Raw genomic sequence first — 24,489 nt, 5'->3', positions numbered from 1 at the left:
AAAGATATCGGCACAAGAACTACGAGGGGACACACAGCAAGAGCAACCATACCAACATCAAAAACAGACGCCCACATGTATTCGTTTTTCCCTTCCACTGCCCGACTATGGAATAGCCTCCCAGCTGAAGTTGCTGAAAACGGTTGCCAGCATGCCTTCAAGCGATAACTAGAGTTCACAACGTGACTGTTTAATCTATGTATTTTTTAAATTAGTACTATGTGCAGAGTTTTAACAAGTTTATAATGTAAAACCCTACAAACTGTGGAGTCAGCCTCGACAATATTAGAGGTTTCCACAAGAAGAAGAAGAAGAAGAAGAAGAAGAAGAAGAAGAAGAAGAAGAAGAAGAAGAAGAAGAAGAAGAAGAAGAAGAAACTGATTGATTTAATCTTCATGACTCACTTTTCTCAAGAACTTACGCCTAGACGGCCACACTATTCCACTCCTCATTTTATCTATATTTTCTGGATTTATATTATCTTACTCTCGGGACTTTGTGGAGCATTTCATTATTTTTTTATTTCCACCACCAAGACGCCGGAGCTTCCTTGTTACCTTTGCTAGTTTGATTACTGTCAATAGATAGTTCGAAGATGACGTCACACCGGTCTTTGTTATTGTTTTTTTTTGCCATCCGCGTTTATGAGTAATGCTCACTGAACTGTATTAACCCGACTATAAACGTTAATGAATACACACAGTTTTGTGTGTTGGTCCGTTATACTTAAGGATGGCAATGTTATGAGCTTCTTAGCGAAGCGCATACTATCTATATTTTATCAAGCCTGGGTCGGTCAGAAAAAAAGAATCTACTCTCAGTCTGAAACCCCCACAAGTCCGCATATAACATTTAACATTATCATCATCTCTGGGTGGGCAGGGAGGTACGGACCGTGTCTTCTACCTGGCCGGAAACCCTGGCTGGGAGGGAAACAGTCAAATGTTTAGTTAGAGTTTTGGGAGATGATATTTTTTTTCCTTGTAAATCATCTTTCTGTTATGCACTGCATTGCGTTTCTTTATATTATGTATGATTTGTAAAACATTTGAGTGTATTCCTCTTTGCGGGATCCTGTGCTTGTGTCTGGATGAGACTTTTAGGTGATCTCAAACTAAGTACTTTGATAGTGTGCTTTGGAATCTACACCTGCTTCTTATTTGAACCAATTCCCTTTGTCCTCCCTTTTCTTGGATGCTTTATTGTAATTCTATAACTTTTTACTATCCCATTTTCTTCCTTTTTACTGGCGCTGATATGACTTTAATGTGTTGCAAGCGCCGTAAAACCCTTAAAAACAAACATTATCATCATCTCATCAAGATCGCATAAGAATTGTAATATCATCATATTCTCATTTGTAAGATAAAGAACTGAACAAGTGTGTATGAAAGGTACCAGACAAAGCAAGAAAGAAAAATGCAAGAAAAAAACAAACAATCCCAACCAATCAGTCAATCTCTCTCTGACGTCAAACTATAAGTCTTAGATGGTTCTGGTGTCATGCTATATATAGCGATGGCTATACAAAGAGTGGGTGGACAACGCCCACTCTATTTATTCCTCTCTCACTGTTTAAATAAATTAATATCTATGCCTTTAAAATGATGACGACAATAATTATTAATTTGACCACGTAGCAGTCATCGACCAAAAACTATAGACTAATAATATCATCAACTAGGGTGCAGCATGGCAGCAATCGTGGTCCATTTGGGTACAACAACAGTCAGTGAGTGTCGCGTGCTAGCGATAACTAATCTCGCCCCCGATTCGCTAAGCCGACGGGCGACGATTGTCCCTCTGTGCTCAAGTCGATTTCGGGCGTCAAAACGGGATCGCTCAACCTACTGAAAAGCACGTGAGGGCTGTTGGAAACTCACTCGAACTTTTCCACCACTTGATAAAAAGGCCTGGTCGAAATGTTCACAGGTAGTTGAGGATTGAACCGTTAGTTATATACAGAGATATAACAATAATAGTGTCAGATTTCCACATTGGTCGTCCGATAAAATCGTGTTTTATAAACTGAAATAAACTTGTGTGTAAAGAAAAGAGAAAGAAAAACAACACGGAAGTTGTTGTATTAATACAGTCAAGTAAAATACTGTTAACTCCTCGGTTGAAGAAAATAAAATTGATACGAGATTTTGCCACTTCGTCGATTAGAGCTGACAGACAATTGATACTGTTATCAATCAACCAATCAAGCCATTACACTCGTGGACGCCCAAATATAACAAAAAATCAAAACAAACAAGAAAACAATAACAACAACAATTGATTTGACGAGTGTGAATCATTCTACCGAAAGCAGCCATCATATTTATAACTAAAAGATCAAGCAAAAGAATTCCATCCTCAAACTTTATGTGATCGGCAAAAGGTAAGTCTTGGGTTTGTTTTGGATGTGTTGTTAGTGTCCTGAATTTAAAATGGCCGAAACAAACATCAACTAATTATATTAACTCACTAAATCCTAGAGAGTTTTGCTACTTTTTAAAATTGGAAAAAATGTATTAAAAATGAGCATGTACGTACATAGAAAGTTTTATTCAACTACCACTAAAATGTAAAAACTAAAAACATTAGCTTTGATAGTACGCCAATAATTTGTCTCAGAAAAATGTAATAAATAGGCATGGGGTAAAGGTAACCCGCGTAAACTACGGATATAGTCGGTGTTAGGGTTGAGTGAGTTAACCAGTTAACTGTTTTACTTTGGAAAAACACGTATTTAAAGATTTGCCAGAAAACTCGTCCTTGAAATATCGACCGATTTAAATTACCCTCATCTTGGCAAAAACTCTCAATCGTATGACCTTGCAAAGTCCCAGGTTTGAAAGTTGTTGTTTTTTATTGATTTGTTTTTGTTTTGTTTGTTTGTTGTTTTATTTTTTGCCAAGGTGAGTCATTTAAATCTATCGATACTCGAAGGAAGAGTTTTCTGGTCAAATATTTAAATACTTGTCTTTCCAGAAATTGGCAGTAAACTGGGTAAAAGTATTAACTCACTCAAATCTAACACCAACTATATATCCGTAGTTTACCCGTGTTACCTTTACCCCATGCCTATTTCTTACATTTTTATGAGAAAAATTATAGGCGTATAGTATCAAAGCTGGTGTTTTTAGTTTTTACATGTTAATGATAGTTGAATAAAACTATCTATGCACATGCTCATTTTTAATACATTTTTTTCCAATTTCGAAAAGTAGCAAAAATCTCTAGGATTTAGTGAGTTAATCCATTAATCCTGATCGAGCCGCGTGGTGCTAAAAGCATCTACCAAGGACTCAAATTTCTGTTTGTTGGCTGCATGGACACCGACGTTATTCCAGTTTAGGCCGCCTCTTGAAGCTTTTTCTCCATGGATCTTCTCCAAGTTTCCAAATTCTATTTCAATGTATTGTATCCCTTTAAATTTATACAAAAATATGTTTGTTTTTCTTCATATCATTGTCCTACAAAATCGCATTATAATACTATCAAGATCGAGTTCTTGGATATTTTTGCTTTATCAAATTACCTATAACATTCCATATTTATTTGCATCTTTATATAATTAAATTCTATTAAATTTGACAATGTAAGACACGTTTAACTCTTAACAGTAATTTTAGCGTAAACATCTTTAGAAAATTAAACTCGTTACCTAGATCTATGTTTTTTGTTTTGTTCTGTTTTGTTTGTTTTTTTTTTCTGAACACAGAATTACTCAGAAATCTAAAAATGTATCAATGTCAAAATGTAAAAAAAAGTATCATTTACATACAGATTGACAAACGACTAACTTGCTAACACTGAAAAAAAATTAAGAGTAATTATGTCACGCGTTAACTCAAATGGTTCTTTAGAAATTCTACTCGTGTCTTTTGATGTTGAGAACCGCCATCAAATCTGCCCGCCGTTCCCAGATCTATATACGGGCACCTACAGACTATATTTCCAGACTGATTTTGATCGTTAATGGCTCAAAAGATTTGTCTCCATCTATGTCATTTTCCGTATGAATATATATATATATATAATATAATATATATATATATATATATGTGTGTGTGTGTGTGTGTGTGTGTTTGTGTGTGTGTGTGTTCATTCAAGTGACTTGATGATGTACCAAATGAAGTAAAATTTGACTTTTTTCGATATTGACTGTTGTGATTGTTGCATATTTTGATGCTTATCTATTTCTTTGACAATCATTGGAAATTTAGCATAATTTGATAATTCTTTGCCCTTACCTTACCACTAAAATAAGTAAGAAACGGAAATTGTGACACATTCCTTTATAACAGTTTTAGTTGGCATGACATTTTAGGAAAAAGCTTTTCTATATTTTTTTTTCCTATGTTCGGTTTATTTGGCTTCTGATTTGAACAGATATTTTGAAATCGAAGTTATGTAACTGGGGATCAATACTACATTATAAATCTTATGTGACAATGATTGTGGAACGGTGATGTCGGTTGGAGGTTTAAGTAAATATCTATTTTGTTTTTAAAAATATGGCTGTAGGTTAAAACTGTTCCGTACAGCTCATGTTAAATTTTTACAAACGGGCACAGAATTACTTATGCATATCTAAGATTATAAAATATTTTTTTAACAGATCGATATGCGAATAACGTGCAAATCTCTTCAAATCATGGGGTAATTCTGTCACCCGCTGACTCAAATGATATTTAGAAAATGTGCAAGGGCATAATAATCGGTCCCTTGATGTTGGGAATCGCTATCTGGCGCCAGATTCATTTTCGCGCACCTAGACTATGACGTTACCGATTTTGACTGTTGGTGGCTCAAAAGATTCTACGACCAGTATTAATTTCCACATTAATATATATATATATATATATATATATATATATATATATTATGTGTGTGTGTATGTATGTGTGTGTGTTTGTTTGTTTGTGTACATTCAAGTGACTTGATGGTGTTCTAATTGGAATAAAATTCGACATATTCTGATAATGATTGTTGGGATTGTAGCATATTTTGATATTTGATTTAAAGATCGTTGGATATTTAGCATAATGCATTCATTCCGTACCCTAACCCCTTTCACTAAAAAAGTTAGAAACGGGAATTGCGATACCTTTCCTTATAACAGTTTTAGTTTTCACGGTATTTTAGCGAAAGATTGTCAAGAATATCGTTTCCATTCGATTTATTCGCTTTCCTGCTTTGAAACGAAAAGATATTTTGAAATGGAATTTATCTAACTAATGATCGATGAAGTTTTGAGATATTAAGCGTAGATAATAACAAGAAATGAAGTGAGTTGGAAAGTGCCAGACGACAATAAAGAATAACAATTTCGCGGCGATGTGGGCTCGAACCCACGATCTCACGACAACTCCAACTGGCGGGGATAGGGTAGCTCTACAATCGAAACCATCGGCCACTCCTCCTCAATCATAATCGACTGTGATTCTGGAATTGGAGTTCCGTTTGTAAAAAAAAAAAAGTTTTTAAAATGGTGCTTGCGGGCAGCCGTGCTAACTATAATTTCTCTGTCGTTCGTCTCGATTGTAAATGATTTATTAATGATTTTATTATTTTTATTATTGGGTGAAGACGGATCTTGAACCCGAAACCTTCCGTGTTTGATATTTTGTTCGTTGTTTTTCTTTTTTCTTTTTTTTTTTTTTTTTGAAGCCGCTATATTCATTTTTGTTCATGGCTATTTAACCAGAATTATGATGTTACTTGTGCCAACATTTTTTGTGTGTTAAGAAAATAAGACGATAGATATTTGGATAGATAGATAGATAGATAATAGATAGATAGATAGATAAATAGACAGATAGACAGACAGATAATAATAAAATAAATATAATATATATATATTATATATATATATGTATATATATATATAATATATTATATAATAGATCGATATATATATATATTATATATATATATATATATATAATAGATAGATAGATAATAGATAATAGATAGATAGATGGATGGATGGATGGATGGATGGATGGACGAATAGATAGATAGATAGATAGATAGATTGATTGATTGATTGATAGATAGATAGGTAGATGGATGGATGAATAGGTAGATAGATAGACAGATAGATAGATAGATAGATAGATAGATAGATAGATAGATAGATAGATAGATAGATTGATTGATTGATAGATAGATAGGTAGATGGATGGATGAATAGGTAGATAGAGAGATGTAAACTTTAAAGAATTAAAAAGAAGGGGGAAACGTCTCTGATCACCCTCCTAGTTTGAACATTCCACCTGGAATTCTCTCCCTTATATTTCAATATGGGACAGCGTGGCTCAGCCGTACAGTCTTTGCTTCAACAAGAGATGAAGTGAGTAGGAAAGTGCCAGAAGACAATAGAGAATAAAAAGCTTTCGCGGCGGTGATGGGGGTTTGAACCCGCCACCTTACTGGTCTTTGCTTCGTACCATAGCAACATAGAGGACATTGCTTCTTTCCCAAAAGGTACCGAGTTCGATCACCCACCTCTCTGTGCGGCCTTGAGCAAGTCACCTCGAACTAGCTCACTTTGCGGCAATGCACTACGGGAGCGACTGACGCATGTGTTATTCCAGCTTGGAATAGACTCTAAAGACAAATTTCCCCTTGGGGGATGAATAAAGGGAATTTTATTTTTAAAACCACCGGATAGTTTGCACGTTTAAGATGTTTCGAAACTTTACTTTTTGAAAAAAAATAATGTTTGTGGTGACTTTTCCCATAGGGAATGAGATTAGCGGAAGAGTAGTGGCCCTTGATTGGACGTCACCGGTGGAGAAGTTATTTGTAAACAAACCAACTACAAGACAAGCGCTAAAATAAACAAAAGAATTGTTCATATTTCTGTACAAAAATGCATATCATAATCAACGTTATGCATTTTTGTACAAAAATATGAATAGTAAATTTTGTATTTGAAGCGCTTGGCTTGTAGTTGGTTTGTTTACAAATAACTTCTCCACACGTCACGTCCAATCAAGGGACGCTGCTCTTCCGCTAATCTCATTCTCTATTCAATTCACATTCAATTTAAGTGACAAATTTATTCATTGTCGAAAATATTCTGCTTACCACTCAGAGTACCAGTCCTTCATAGCCATAGGTCCATCGAGGTTGATTTTATCCGGGTTTCTATAGCGTGAAATGGACAATAGCTATTGCTTGCTACCCTTTTGATAGGACGCTAGTCTATCGCAAAGTACTTTCCGCCCGATTTATAAGATCCAGCTACCCAATCAATGTGGATAAGGGGGGGGGGGTGCTCAAAAGAAAATCTCGACTGCACCCGGGATCGATCTCGGTCCCTTTGTTTGTGACGCGAGTGCTCTACCAACTGAGCTAACGGGATCCCCACTACTCAGAGTACATATAACAAACATTAAATAAGGATCAATAGAAAAAATAATAGATTTATTTTTTTTAACCATCTCCGCCATTTAATTTATCAAAAGTCATTTTAACTTCATTAATATTTTTAGCATGATTTGTTTGAAATTAATTCCAAACTGCTCCACGTTTTGTCCAGTCAGAATATAAATGGATGCATTTTTTAAATAATTAGAATTCATCTCCATGCTTGAATGAAATTGGAGAGTAATTAAACAAATCGTTGTTTCCTTTATTATTATTATTATTATTATTATTATTATTATTATTATTATTATTATTATTATTATTATTATTATTATATTATTATTATTATTATTATTATTATTATTATTATTATTATTATTATTATTATTATTATTATTATTATTATTTATTATTATTATTATTATTATTATTATTATTATTATTATTATTATTATTATTATTATTATTATTATTATTATTATTATTAAATTATTATTATTATTATTATTATTATTATTTTCATTATCATCAGAATTATTAGTATTATCCAATGAAATGGAAATAAATTTTGGTTCTCATTTTTGTTAATATAAAATAAAATAAATTAGTATAGTGGGCATATACACGTCCAGTTCACACTAACGTAGGTTACATACACATGCAAACAACCACACACATGCACAAATGACTCTCCAATAAAGGTCCTCAATCAAGTAGAAAATCAATCATTACTTACATCAGAGAAGCAAACCTGAATATATAATAACAATCATCAAGTATGATGACGATGAATATGACCACTACGAGGACAGTGATGATGATGACAATGATGATGATGATGATGATGATGATGTTGATGATGATGATGATGGTGGTGATGATGATGATGATGATGATGATGATGATGATGATGATGATGATGATGATGATGATGATGATAATGATGATAACGATGGTGTTGGTGACAGTTGTGGTTGTGATGCTGCTGCCGATTATGGTGATGATGATGATGATGATGATGGTGATGATGACGACTATGATGATGATGGTGATGATGATTATGATGATGGCGATGATGATGATGATGATGATGATGATGATGATGATGATGATGGTGAAGCAGGTCATAACTATAATTTTGCGCTTGCTTCCTACGTCAGCCTCAACCCTGACTTACATGACTACCGCCTGTGCGTGATTTCATTACCGTCCAATGACGTGCACAAATCCATTGTTTATTAAGTAATAGGGTTAGACTTCCATCCTTTGTTCAGAATCTTTAAATCAATATAAACAAAACACTCTTTCAAAAATAAATATATCTATAGCTCGGGTGACATTTTCCTCATTTATTCTAAACTGGTTAGAAATCAATATGTCCGCCTTATTGATGTTTCGTTATTTTAATTCTATCAAGGATAAATTATTTTCTCTCTATTTCTTTATTTTTATATTTGGTGTAGATATAGATGTCTATGTGTGTTTATTTTTAAAAAAAAAAAAATTTATTTTTTTTTTTTAATTTTAAAATATAATTCAAAATACGAGATTTTATCCAGTGTTTTATCAGCTAAACGTGCTCAAGGCTTTTTAAAAGGGGTCCGCCCAGGAAACAGCAGCCCATAACTTGTGCGGCTATGTAGTCTAGAGGTATGACACTCGCTTTCGGATCGGACGGTCATGGCATAGCTTCGAGCCTTGTTCGGCGCATAGTTGAGTTGTTTGAAAAGGCTCTTTACTCACATTCTCTCGCCGTATTCAAGTGTAAGATGAGTGCTTGGCCGTTGACGGTTTTGTCTCTGTCTGAAAAAAAAAATTTGTAACATCGCCTAACAGGCGTCATGTCTCATACTACATTGTTAAGTGTGGCTTTTGGTCAGGGACCCCTTGTAAAGCGCTTTGAGCACGTTTAGTGGATATTGCGCTATATAGAAACTCAACTAAAAGCTCAAATATAACATGCAAGATGAGTCTTGTTGCCTATAATTTTATTTTTCGAGACAACACTGTTATTGGAGAAGCACTCATTTTACACCTCGCTGTCATGAGAGAATATAGATAGAATGAAGATGACGTCACTCGGGTCTTTGTTAGTTTGTTTTTTTTGCCATCCGCGTTTATGAGTACTCCTCATTAAACTGAATTACCCAGACTATAAAACTTCAAGGTTACGCATAGTTATGTGTGTTGGTCCGTTATACTTCCGGATGGCAATGTTGTGAGCTTCTTGGCCAAGCGCACACTATCTATAGGACAGTCTTTTACAGCAACTCGTCAACTCTGGTGTTAATGGGTATCTCATCAGGAGCAGTGTTTTATAATGATGTAGAAAAAAATAAAGATAAGTATTGAATTATAAGCTTCAATTTATTAGACGAAGACAGATGTTGTGGACATTTCGGGTTTTACCTTTATCTACCAAACGCGATGAATGAAACACTAAGGACGAATGAGATATGTGTTAATGGCGTAATTAAGGTGATTTATCCAAAAACAATGATGCCCCTTCATAACTATGAAGGTGGATCAGTATAATTATAAACGTGCACTAGTTGTATGACACTCGCTTTCGGGTCGGAAGGTCCTGGGTTCGAGCCCAGCTCGTCGCATAGTTGAGTCCTTGGAAAAGACTCTTTACTAACACTTTAACACCGTACTCGGGTGTAAGATGAGTACCTGGCAGTTAACAGGTTTGTCTCTCTCTGAAAAAAAATGTATTATCGCCTGACAGGCGTCATGTCTCGTTCCACATTTTACGTGTTGCTGTTGTAAAGCGCTTTCAGTACGTTTAGTGGATATTGCTCTTTATAAAAGCTCAAGTTTATAGTTATATACTCAAATTGGTGAAGTAGAATCCATTTTGATATGCATTATAATAATTGTATTCCAGTTGCATTGATTGTATGTTAAAAAAATAATCAAAATTGTTAATATAATTTCATTCTACCCTTCATCCTAAAATAGTCACGCGCAATGAATCAAGTTTACAATAATAATTTGTGACGTCATATAATCAATAGTTAAATTTCAGTAAAATTAGATTTTTCAAAAGCAGTAGGTTAAATACTTTTGAAAATGTTTTCTATTCAGATAATTCAGAATGGATTCAGGGGTAGAACAAAACATTTGTTAAACTTTTAAGTTTTGGGATTCGAACGATGTTCCCAAAGCACACTGACTCGCTCATGCAACGTTCAGAATACGTCCGGAAGTCCAAAAAGCAAGAGTGTAGGAATCGTATGTTATTTTCATAATTACTGTTTTTAATAAATTATTATAACTTTAAAATTGTTATTATTATTATTATTATTATTATTATTATTATTATTATTATTATTATTATTATTATTATTATTATTATTGTTGTTGTTGTTTTATTATTATTTTTATTATTATTATTATTATTATTATTATTATTATTATTATCATTATCATCATCATCATCATCATCATCATCATCATCACCATCATCATCGTAATCATCATCATCATCATCATCATCATCATCATCATCATCACATCATCATCATCATCATCATCATCTCTTCTTCTTCTTCTTCTTTTTTCTTCTTCTTCTTCTTCTTCTTCTTCTTCTTCTTCTTCTTCTTCTTCTCTTCTTCTTCTTCTTCTTCTTATTTATATTATTATTATTATTATTATTATTATTATTATTATTATTATTATTATATTATTATTATCATTATTATTATTATTATTATTATTATTATTATTATTATTATTTATTATTATTATTATACTACTACTACTACCACTAATACTACTACTACTACTACCACTAATACTACTACTACTACTACTACTACTACTACTACTACTACTACTACTACTACAACAACTACTGCTACTACTACTACTACCTACTACTACTACTACTACTACTACTACTACTACTACTACACTACTACTACTACTACTACTACTACTACTACACTTTCTACTACTACACTACTATTATTATCACTTTTCTTATTATATTATTATTATTATTATTATTATTATTATTATTATTATTATTATCATCATCATCATCATAATCATCATTATTATAGAGTGACATCACGAAATTTTTCTGTAGACGTTCCATTTCTCCTTTTCATCATCCTTGTCATCAGAATGTAATGATTGATCTGTCCAGGATTTCCTTTTTTCTTGTTGTTGTAGTTGTTATTGTTGAACACAGTTATGTACATATTTGTGGAAACACTGCATCGTAAATTGATGAATTCCTACTTTTGACCAGTCTACATTAAATTTATATTAACCTCTTTGGCATAAGCACAAGCGATTTCTCAAAATTTGGCTGTCAAAATAATGTTAGAAGAGCGTAATGTTCAATTTCATTTGTATTCATCAGTAATGTATATTGATAGTTATAAAATGTAAATGTCTGATATTTAAGTATTGCCATTCGTCCTTTCATAATCAGCCACTGAATATGTACACTGTACATCATATTATAAGTTTCAATTAACCGAACATTTCATTTTAACGAATTTCGTCAAAATAGATAAGCCGAAAATGCATAATTTTGATTCTGTAAATCATCTATGAGTTCCGACTTACCACTTGTAGATTTTAACTCACTCAACCCTAACACCGACTTCATCCATAGGTCACCCGGGTTACTTTTACCCCATGACTATTCATTACATTTTCCTGAAACAAAGTATAGGCGTAGTTTCAAAGCTTTTTTTTTTAGTTTTTGCATGTTAATGGTAATTGAATAAAACTATCTTTGCACATGCTCATTTTTAATACATTTTTCCGATTTTGAAAGTAGCAAAAATCTCTGGGGTTGAGTGAGTTAAAATAGTGTAATAAGCGGACTCTTGTTCTATTGTTTTAAAATTCATGAAAAAAACACTTTTTCATTAAGACAAATTGATTCACAGGTTCATACAAACCTTCATAATAATGGAGACGAATTATGTAATTTGTCTCCAGCTTGTGAAGGTTGAAGCATGCCTTTTTCCAGTCTTCCCTTGTGCTATAATTTAATGCCTCGTCTGTCAGAGTAATTTGGTGTTCCTCCTCTCAATCTTTCCCTTTACTTAGACACAATAGGTTCGATTCGATTGCGCTCACAGTGATATTATGTGGGAAGTCACGCAGCCTTGTGTCAAAACTCTCCGATAGACAGTCTACTTTGAAAACTGTTTCTGCGTTGTTACTTTCCACTAAGGAGTATAGTTAGCCATTTGATAATAAAAGGTCAGAATATTATGCAATGCGGCCTGATTTAAGCTGTGACATTATCTCAGCTTTTATAGTTGCTGAAGGTGAAGCCTTGAACTTTGAAGTAATCATGGCAACCGAAGAAAAATACAAACAAAAAAACTTGAGCTTTTATATAGAGCAATATCCACTAAACTTGCTCATAGCGCTTTACAAATGGTCCCTGACCAACAGCAACACGAACATGTAGAACGAGACGTGACGCCTGGTAGGCGATATTACAATTTTTATTTCGACCGAGACAACGCTGTTGACGGCCAGGTACTCATTTTACACCTGAGTACGGTGAGAGAATGTGAGTAAAGAGCCTTTTCCAAGAACTCAACTATGCGCCGAGCGAGCGAGGCTCGAACCCAGGACCTTCCGATCCGAAAGGGAGTATCATACCACAAGACCACATAGCCGCAGAATGGTAGAACATAGAATGGTAGCTTTGTCCAATACAATACAGCAGGGTGCTTCAAACGGTTCCTTAGCCAGTCTTCAAACACATTTGCATTGGCCCCAGAATGATAGTCTCTACCTTCCAGAATATGCAGAGAAGAAAAATCCATGGTATCCTTCGGTACATCCAGTATCTTCACCACCTTCAAGAATAACAATGATTCTCTGTCCAGAACCCATGGGCCTTTTTCTACACCAAGCTCCATAGATCTTTGGATACTATCAAAGTTATCTAGGATACTGATCGTGCATTTATTCATGCTGCTCCCGCTTTTAGGTGCGGTGTTGTGGATTCCCAGTTATCTTTTAAAAAAGAAATTAAAATCGCATCTTATGAGGTGCTCACTAGATTAAATAAAACATCCTATTGTTTGTAAGATATACATTTGTTACATCAGAATTCTCATGGCATAATATAATCTCCCTTCATCTGCCATTATTGTTAAATGTTCTGGTAATCAATAATTCGTGTTAACAGCTATTTTTCCATCTCTGTATGCATATGCACGTTTTGGTGCGGGTGTGTGTGTGTCGTTGTGAAGGTATGTGTGTGTATCAGTGGGTGTGCGTGAGAACAAAACTGTTTATAATGATGTTTTACAATTTTGTGTGCCTAGAGCTGTTTTGTCAACAGGTTTGGGCGCTATACAAATAAACCTTATTATTATTATTATTATTATTATTATTATTATTATTATTATTATTATTATTATTATTATTATTATTAATAATAATAATAATAATAATAATAATAAAAGATTCTTACACTCTTGCTTTTTGGACTTCCGGTCGTGTTCCCAACCGCTGCGCGATCTTGCGAGTACGCGTTGGGAATAAAGTTCGAATTTCAAAAGGCAAGGTGTAAGAAATAATTTATTCTACCCCTCAATCTATTTTGATTTTATAATTTCTGAGTAAAAGACATTATTTTTCAAAATATTTAAATGATACTTCTTTTTTTTTTAGACATCTAATTTTTATGAAATTTAAAGTTTGATAATCTGACGTGACAAAGTATTATTGAAAACTTGATTTCATTACGCGTTATCATTTAGGGAGAAGGGTGGAATAGAGTGGGAATATATCCAATCCCTCTTTAAACATTAAGATAGCTGGGTGCTTTAGATATGGCGAAATGTAATTTTGATAGAAAAATATCCGCTAAACTGGGAGCAAAGCAATTATTGATGTACATTTCACAGGATATACAATTCAATAAAACAATCTGACAAACGATTAGGTAGGCATGCAAAATAAAAAAAAAAACAATCTGGCAACAACGAAAACACCAAAGGCCAAAATATTCAAAAATATTTTTTTTTAAAAAGAAAGCAAAAACCAAAAAAAAAAAAAAAACAATTAAAAAAAAACAAAAAAACAAACCTACATCAAACAAATCAAGCAATTTGTATGCTCCCACGTCATGAAAAAAAAAACAAACATTTTAAAATGTTTGGCAAGAAAATGTGTGCTTGAAATATTTATTGATTCAAACGGCCTTCACCTTGCTAAAACTCTCAAACCCTTGGAACTTCAAAGAAGTCAACTACTGCTGCAAAGAACTCATAGAAGTTCGAGGGCTTTTCACAAGATGAGAATTATCTACTTAAATTACTCCATATTTATATATATATATCATAAAAAACAACAAAATGTTTTGGATTTTTTTGAGAGCACGGCTAGACTGGTCCGTTGAAAAGTTTAAATGTAGTAGAAGTCTTTTGAAACTAGAAATGGTCCCCGCTCCCTCTTCCCCTCCACCCGTTCTTTGTTCTGTGCAAACACGATTTGGTCTATGATTGCAGTGTTACTTTTGTTGTCTAGTTTGATTTTTAAAGTCTATAGTATTTTGTTGAACACTTTCGTTTTGAGTAACTAACTATACACATTGGTGGTGAAATGGCCATTTTAATGGGTTTTATCCAGTTATCTGTCGGGCTCTGGAAAATCACGTATTTAAAAATTTGGCCAGAAAATTCGTCCTTCAAATATCGATCGATTTAAATGACCCTCATCTTGGCAAACAAAAACAAAAAATCGAACCTGTGACCTGGAGAATTTTTGTCCAAGACGAGGGTCATTTAAATCGATCGATATTTGAAGGACGAGTTTTCTGGCCAAATTTTTAAATACGTGTTTTTCCAGCGTACGGCAGTTAACTGGTTGAAAGGTGTTGTCAATAATACACTATTTGGTATGGAACTCGTTTCACACAAAAGAAGCTTTTAAAGAGATTGATGGAGAACTCGAGTCAAATGCCAAGAGAAAACAAAAGTAGTAGCATGAAATATAGAAATGATACCAACCGATAGCTCAGTTGGTAGATCACTCGCGTCACACACAAAGAGACCGAGATCGATCCCGGCTGCAGTGGTTTTTTAAAAATTCTGATCCCCCTGTCTACCATGCAGTGAATGGGTAGCTGGGTCTGTTAGATCTGGCGGAAAGAATTGTGTGATATATCGAAAGGATAGCAATTGCTATTGTCTGTTTCACGCTATAGAAACCGGGATAAACTCTGGCTCCATGGGCCCAATGGCTCCGAAGGACTTTTATTTTTGGTTAGGGCCATTTTTTCTTTTTTATTTCTTTTTTATCATATTGATGTTGTGTTGTTTTATTAGTCTTGACGAGTAACAATATAATTTCTGTATAAAATAGAGTCCAACCCAAAGAATAGCATGCAATTCTTCTGTCAGTTTCACGCTAGGATAAATTCCGGTACAAGTTGCGGTAATAATAATGTTACACCAGGAGTCGGCGAAAAAGCACAAGTGAGCTATGGTAGCCTGCACACGACTAATAATTCTAGGTCTGCGAGCGGGAGTCAAACCCCATGCCCTCAGGTTACCTCATGGATACCGAGACCACTCTTCTGCGCCATGCCGCCACAAAACAAAACAAAAAAAAACAAAAAACAAAACAAAACAAAAAACAAAAACAAACAAACAAACAAACAAAACAAGAAATAATAATAATAACAATAATAATAATAATAATAATAATAATAATAATAATGATAATAATAAGAAGAAGAATAATGGTATAGATTCATAGTGCGCCAAAGATCCCTTCATCTGGAGGACTCTGGGCGCATAACAAATAATAAGCCCCAACAAAGTACAGAAACAACGCTAATTTATACACATAATCAAAAGAAAGCCTGTCGAAATAAGAATGTCTTCAATCGACCGTTGAAATCCTCAAGTGAAAGGGGGAAACAAAAATGTCCACCTCCTTTGCCGTTATAAAGTGTCTGGGGATGATCTATATTATTACCTTTTCATGTGTTTGAGGTCATTGGCTCCATAATGCAAAGTGTGCTCAATAATAATAATAATAATAAGGCGTCGCAGTCCTAATGGCGCTTGCCGTGAACTGTTTTTGTTCAAGTGGATCTAACGATTTCTATAGAGATGGTTCTCCATTTCTCTCTGTCCTGTGCCAGTAGTTTTAGTTGAGAGAGGTCTTTGTTGGTATGGAGGTGTCTTGGAAGAGATGGTTCTTGATTTTGCTGGATGCTGGTTGTTTGGTCGAGTTGGGATGAGTCTAGGTGTTGTTTGTAGTACTGTTGAAGATCTTGGTTAAGTGATGTTGGGAGTGAGGTGGGTGTTCAATATGACCCACCAAATGAACAGTGTTCATAGTTTGAGAATTATACAACATCACAACTTGGTCATTTTGCTCAGCATGACTCATGGGAATGTTTACAACTTTCGTAAACAAAGCAGCGTGTTTACATTTATTGAGAAATGTCCAATCGTTGTACAGCCACAATGCATGTATGTGATCGATGACTGGCTTGGACGAAAACATGAATATAGGTCACTCCCATTGAACTGCTTCTGGTTGTCTTAATCGTGCTTTCATTTCTGAACTTCAAGCAGAACATATTCATGGCAACCAAATTGAAAACAAGAATTACCACGGTCGGGATTTTGTTCTAAATAAAACAAGAATCTTTCACTGAATTTACTTTTGCCCTCTAACCCCCCCCCTCCTCCCTATCCCAATCCCCCTCCACCCAAACCCGTGCGACGAAAGCCGTGTCAATCAATGTGTATTTACTTGCAGGTCTGATAACCCAATTTGTTCTGGACTCATTGTTGTTGTAATGGAAATTTTCTCAAACCAACTCACAATAAATATCGTCCATTACACCGCTATCAAACCAAGCCAATAACTGCGTTCGGCTGCCAGACCTGCAAATACGTATAACTAGATGTGCGGCTATGTGGTCTAGTGGTATGACACTCGCTTTCGGATCGGAAGGTCCTGGGTTCGAGCATAGTTGAGTCCTTGGAAAAGGCTCTTTTCTCACATTCTCTCACCGTACTCAGGTGTAAAATGAGTACCTAGCCGTTAACAGCGTTGTCTTTGTCCGAAAAATTATAATATCGCCTAACAGGCGTCATGTCCCGTTCTACATGTTAAGTGTTTCTGTTGGTCAGGGACCCCTTGTAAAGCGCTTTGAGCACGTTTAGTGGATATTGCGCTATATAAAAGCTCAAGTTTTTTTTTATAGCTCAAGCTCAACTAGATAACAATGCATAACTTTTAAAATGTCTGCTCTAGGCAGACAGGCCACGTGACTTGATCGGTGAATAGAGAAAATGTTTAGAATACGACTTTACCTGTCAAGTATTGAGGTATCGATTACCAACTCGACGGGGCCACAATTTCCGACTCTATTATGCGTAATTATCACCAGGATAAGTGGAGTTCGCAAAAATTCCTACAAAATAAAAACCGAACATTTTGTTATGATTTCATACAGTGTTATAAAGTAGTACGTGAATATATCGCACATTATGGGAGCATGTAGTGATGTAAGATAAACATTCACCTTAACTACGTCATTCACACGTATCTCATTCGTCCATAGTATTTTATTCATCGTGTTTCGTTGATAAAGGAGAAACCGAAACCCCGAAACATGCACAGTATCTGTCTTTGTCTAATCGATTGAAGCTTACAATTCAACACTTGTTATTTCTTTAATATAAACATCTGAAAAGGTCTGTATGAAACAGTATTGGATTATGCGGATATGTGGTCTTGTGGGGGTCGATAACCTTTCATAGTCCACTTTGGCAGACCATTAAAGGTCTGTGAAACGTCGTTGAATTACGTTTGGTGATTTTGTTTTTCCATTCACATTACACAAATAATATTTCGTCGAACTGTTGCTAATCCGACATAGAATAAAAGAAAAAGTAGATCCTTTCAGCTCTTGTTGACGTTGGTGAATTTGGAGGTGTAATAATAATAATAATAATAATAATAATATAATAATAATAATAATAATAATAATAATAATAATAATAATAATAATAATAAAATAATAAAATAATAATAATAATAATAATAATAATAATAATAATAATAATAATAATAATAATAATAGACCTTTATTGTCCATAAATATGGCAATTTGTCATTTGGTTACACTTGTTATAACGTTATATGATAACTATAACATTGAACAGATATTTCACTCCTACTTATTTTATCCCTCCCTCTCTCTCTCTCTCTCTCTCTCTCTATCTATCTATCTATCTCTCTCTCCCTCTATCTCTCTCTCTCCCTCTCTCTCTCTCTCTCTCTCTCTCTCTCTCTCTCTCTCTCTTCATCTCTTTCTTTCACGATGATATGAGGTTATCGAATGGGCATAAAGCTATGGCTTTTTTCTAGAAGATGAAAATGTCTGTAATGGTTAAAGAATATTAAGTATTTGAAGTCAGGGAAATACTTTTTGGACACTCTGTATATATAAAATCCATAGAATATGCCCATGGACATAATATCATCTGTGATTTTTTTTCATGTGTCAATGCCAGGTCTGCACACACACACACACACACACACATACACACACACACAAACACACACACACACATACACACATCCTACATAGATCATCACTATGATGACAATGTGTACTCCATTCCCAGACCAATACGATGAAGACTGGTCATGACCGATGTGACCGGTCAATAATTAATCACAAGGCCAATCACCACTTTGGAATTTGTGCACCCTACGGGAGACCATATTTATGTTACTGAAAGACTTTTAGCGTTCTCTGATAAAACGCTTTTTGTTTTCATTATGCCAAATCAAGGGGACGAAGTGGTTGAGTGGTTAAGCACTGTGACCCGAAAGGTCACGGGTTCGAGCCCCGCTCCAGGATCTTTCGTTTGGTTTTCCTTGGACAATATTAACCCCTAATTTTCTTATTTTGGACAACATGGGTGATTCCTGTTGACATCAGATATCTTGTTTGATGGATTATTTATATTCAATCAAGGAATTCCTATACATTTAAAAGCTCAAGTTTTTGTTTGTTTGTTCTTCAGTTTTTAATTTCTAGATAGCTAAAAATTTAATTTTTATCATCTAGACGTACCGGCTTAATACCATTGTGGGGAGGTTTGTTCATATTTGATGTTATTTTTTTATTTATTTTTTTTGTTATTCATGGCTCAGCATCACAATACCTAATGCAGACCTGCCTGCCTACTTGAAAATTTAAAAACTCGTAGTTTTAAGGGGGTAAAAATAGCAATCGCTAAAAATCAACATCCTTTAAATTATGCAGTTTGGTATAAACTTAACTTTTGAATAAGTTTTAACCAGCAAAATCGTCACATTTGTTACGACACAAAATACATTTTTCTTATTCAGATTTGTTTTGTATATCACAAACTTTGAAGAATGATCTTTGGTTAACTGATAAGAACATAAAGTTGTTTTGTAGAGAGATTGTTTGAGTTTAAAAAATCAATCTTTCTCCTGGGTAAACCTGTCATTTGGGAAAATACTGAAAATGATCAGTAAGGAGAGAGTTAAGGACTTAGAGATGGTCATTAAGTTCTTAAATTGGATCCAAAATTTCATAATTCTACGAATTTGTTGTAGTACCAGGCAGGTCTTTATTGATATTTGAGTGCAGGATACCACGGGCTCTGCTCTCCTCACAAGATCCCACTTTTTAAACTTATGGTTTTATATAGGGCACTATCCACTTAACTTGCTCAAAGCGCTTTACAAGGGTTCCTTAGTCAACAACAACACTTAACATCTCGAACGAGACATGACGCTTTTTTAACGGACAGAAATAACGCTGTTAACGGCCGGGTATTCATTTTACACCTTAGCACGGTGAGAAAATGTGAGTAAAGAAATTAAAGTAAATTTAAGTAAAGAAATAGAAAGGACTCAACTATGCGCGGAGCGAGGCTCAAACCCAGAACCTCCCGATCTGAAAGCGAGTGTCATACCACTAGACCACATAGCCGCACATAGCCGAACTGTAGAAAGAAAAATATCCAAAACAAAATTCTGGGAACGTGCATTTCACTTTGCGCAACACCAATTTGGAATTCTCTCTCTGGCTTTATCATATATTTTTCTTTCTAGTTTGTAATTTGAATGTTGCTGCTCGAAGCTCGAAGAAATAGATAATAATGTGAAATTGAATGTAAGCTTCAATTTAATTAGAAAGACAGATCAATGAACGTTTCGGGTTTCCCCTTTATCAACAAAACAGGATGAATGAAACACCATAGATGAATGAGATGATGTGGTAGTGGCGTAGTGGTGTTTCATTCATCCTGTTTAGTTGATAAAGGGGAAACCCGAAACGTTCATTTGATCTGTTTTTGTAATTAAATTGAAGCTTACATTCAATTTCACATTATTATTTATTTCTATTTTGTCTGGCACTGCTAATACTATTGAGTGCTTCAGGCCTAGACCGAAGACAGAATATTTTAGATTCACTTTTCCTTAATTTTTTAAAATCACATTCTTCATATTCTATTGTCATCAGCTTATTCTAATAGATCATCTATTCGTACAATTCTAACATTTAATTTTCTTAGAATTGTAACATTTAATTTTCTTAAAATTGTAACATTTAATTTTCTTAAAATTGTAACATTAAATGTTCTTAAAATTGTAACATTTAATTTTCTTACAATTCTCATGTCAACTATGACATGTAAAGAGTCATTTAACATGTTATGTAGAAATAGGCGCTCAATAAATTGTATAATTCATTTATATATATACCATCTTGCAAACAAGACGTTTTGTCAACGTACGATAACATTGGTATGGTTACATGCTGTGGGAAAGATAGATAATACAGTAATAATACATGCTGATATCGAGGATGGGAATGACAGAATCGACGATTGATTATAACCGACGGTTACATAATTTATAAGCGCACGTGGATTGTAACCTATGTGGACTCGAGCTTGCGCTTTTGATATAATATAGCGCAATATCCACTGAACTTGCTCAGAGCGCTTTACAAAGGATCTCTGACCAACACTTACAGCAACACATGTCGAACGAGATATGATGCCTATAGGCGATTTTATATTTTTTTTTTCAGACAGAAGCAACGCTGTTAACACGGTGAGTAAAGAGCCTTTTCCAAGGATTTAACTATGCGCTGAGCGAGGCTCGATCACAACACAGGACCTCCCGATCCGAAGCGAGTGTCATACCACTCGACCTCATATTATGTTAGTGATAGGTTCTCACTAAATTATATCAATCAGACTCTATAGAAACGTTAAAAGTTACATACCGTTTTGAGTGTTCGTATATGTTTAATTTGGCTGCAGGTTTTTTGAGCATTTTATCTAAACGCATAGGATGAATAAGTCTATTGCACTGTAACTTGGCAAGAGGTTATTTTGTTTGTTTGTTTGTTTTGTTGCTTTTATAAATTCAACAATAAACATTTCGTCTTTTTCCTTGAGCAAGATCGAGGGCACGGATCCTTCGTATAAAACATTGAACTATTATTATTTGATGGAACTGAACTTTGAACTTTTGAGCTTTTAAATAGAGCAATATCCACTAAATGTGCTCAATGCACTTCACAAGGGGTCCCTGACCAACAGCAACATCTAAGATTTAGGACTGGACATGACGCCTGTTTGGCGATATTACAATTATTTTTCGGACAAAGACAATGCTGTTCACTGGCCAGGTACTCATTTTACACATGAGTACGGTGAGGTATTGTGAGTAAAGAGCCTTCTCCAAGGACTTTTAGCCATGCACGGACCGAGGCTCGAACCTAGGACCGTCCGATCCGAAAGAGAGTGTCATTCCACCAGACCACATAGCTGCACAGACCACATCGCAGCATGGAATTAAAACCCCCGTCCAACACGGAACGGCACCCATCATTTTGGCTGATTCTTTCTCTTAATTCCATCTCATTTATATTTATCTCCATTTAACCTGTTAACTGCCGAACTCTGAAAAAACATTAATTTAAGAATTTGGCCAGAAAACTCGACCTTTCAAATATCGATCGATATAAACAAACTCTTTCTTGGCAAAAAAAAAAAACAAAACAAACAAAAACAAAAATCTCAGAAATAATTCTCGCGTCGTCTTCCACAAAGTCCCAGGTTTGAGAGCTGTTTTTTTTTTTTTTTGCCAAAGTGATGGTCATTTAAATCGATCGATGTTTAAAGGATACGTTTCTGGGCCAAATGTTTAAGTTACATGTTTTTTTAACGTGCGGCTATCGGATCGGAAGGTCCTGGGTTCGAGTCTCGCTCGGCGCATAGTTGAGTCCTTAGAAAAGGCTCTTTACTCACATTCTCTTAACGTACTCAGGTGTAAAATGAGTACCTGGCCGTTAACAGCGTTGTCTCTGTCTAAAAGCAGTTATTATAATATCGCCTAACAGGTGTCATGTCGTCCTAAATGTTAAATGTTGCTGTCGAACAAGGACCACTTGTAAAGCGCTGTGAGCACGTTTAGTGGAAATTGCGCTATATAAAAGCTCAATTATTATTATTATTATTACGTCTTTTTCCGGAATATGTCAGTGAACTGGTTAATCTGACAATGGATGAGCTGTTCAATGCATGGCTGACTTTGACGCAATGATCGATTGTGGCGTAGTTTTAAGCCATACTGGCGTAGTTTTAAGCCATACGATGCACTCGGCGTAAACCAGGCTTTGAGTGGTAAATCCAGCTTCGAGGTAGCGAACGTCTAATTGGGCCTTATCTGTATTCTGCCGTACTCTTGAAAAACATATATTTAAAAATTTGGCCAGAAAACTGTCCTTCAAATATCGATCGATTTAAACGATCCCTCATCTTAGCAAAAACTCTCAAACCCGGGACTTCGGCGAAGTCCCGGATTTGAGGGTTTTTGCCAAGATCAGGGCCATTGAAATCTATCGATATTTGAAGGATGAGTTTTCTGGCCAAATTTTTATATATGTTTTTTTTTCAGAGTACGGAAGTAGAATTAACATCGCGATAATTGGCAAGGGGATTGGATTAAAAAAGAGTTCTGTCATGTTATTATTTTGATATAATTCGGCCCATTATACCCTAGCGTGATTAAAATCCCTCCCCCCCCCCCCCCCCATACAAAATGAAGTGCAAAAACTGTCATCCTTCATTGCTTTGTACTTAACATTGAGGTTGGCATCCGAAATCCTGTCGTGTCAGTAGGAAATGTAAACATATTATTATTTTGAGATCACAACTCATTGCTCTACCATACCTCCCCCCCCCCCCAACCAAGAGGTGAAAAACAATATGAATCTGATCATGTTTTGACTTTTATACATTCTGATCACATGACAAGTGAAAAAGTTCTAGCTAGTCAGCATGAAGAATAAAAAGTACCGGTTTTCTTTGTTTAGAACCAAGCTGTGGTGGTGTTGCTAGTTGTGGTGTTGACAACGACGACGTCAATGACGACGACGACGACGACGACGACGATGATGATGATGGTACAATAATTATAGATATCCACCATCCCAGTATTTTTGTTGGCGAGGAAGTCAAGAGTTAAAAGACATTTTTAACAAGTATATAACATCAAAATGCACAAATGCATGTGTCTGTGTTTGTAAAATCTTTTCACGAGACATTATGGGCAAACATCATGAATTTGGTACACATTGCTAAAGCAAAACGATTAGAATAATTTAAGACTATTTGAATTATATGATTTGTTGTTTTGTTTTTCGCTTTTCATTATATGGAATGGTTCACAATCTTGTTAATTCTGAATATCAAATGGCATAATTATGTTTTCGTGATACTTTGTACCCTGGTCGTTATTTAACATTCACGCAATGCACATGGCAAATTTGTTTGAAATTGCAAATCAATATCGATATTCAAAAAAGATAATACTTCGATATTAACCAGTCGTTAACCCTTTAGCGTCGGGGTTCTATTCCAATCCAACCTCATCATAACTTGCTATTTACAGCGGGGGAAAAAACTTTGAGCTTTAATATAGAGCAATATCCATTAAAGTTGCTCAAAGCGTTTTACAAGATGTCCCTAGCCAACAGTAACACTTAACATGTAGGACTTGACACGATAATAATGGGTAGCTGTGTCTTTC

At 34.8% G+C, this 24,489-nt stretch overlaps 1 protein-coding gene across 1 annotated transcript in view; it reads left to right on the top strand.

Annotated features, from left to right (window-relative positions):
- The first annotated feature begins 1,661 nt into the window (after positions 1-1,661).
- The window catches only part of LOC144970529 (uncharacterized), a 158,631-nt gene continuing 135,803 nt past the window's right edge, over positions 1,662-24,489 (top strand). Inside the window, exon 1 of the mRNA XM_078910266.1 lies at positions 1,662-2,386. The gene's annotated coding sequence lies outside the window, so the exon portion shown is untranslated. The remainder of the gene's footprint in view (positions 2,387-24,489) is intronic.

Source organism: Berghia stephanieae, chromosome 4 (assembly GCF_034508935.2).
Source record: "Berghia stephanieae isolate SIO BIC M18660-M18661 chromosome 4, UCSD_Bste_1.3, whole genome shotgun sequence".
Lineage (NCBI taxonomy): Eukaryota > Metazoa > Mollusca > Gastropoda > Nudibranchia > Aeolidiidae > Berghia > Berghia stephanieae.
This window is presented reverse-complemented; position numbering and strand designations above follow the sequence as displayed.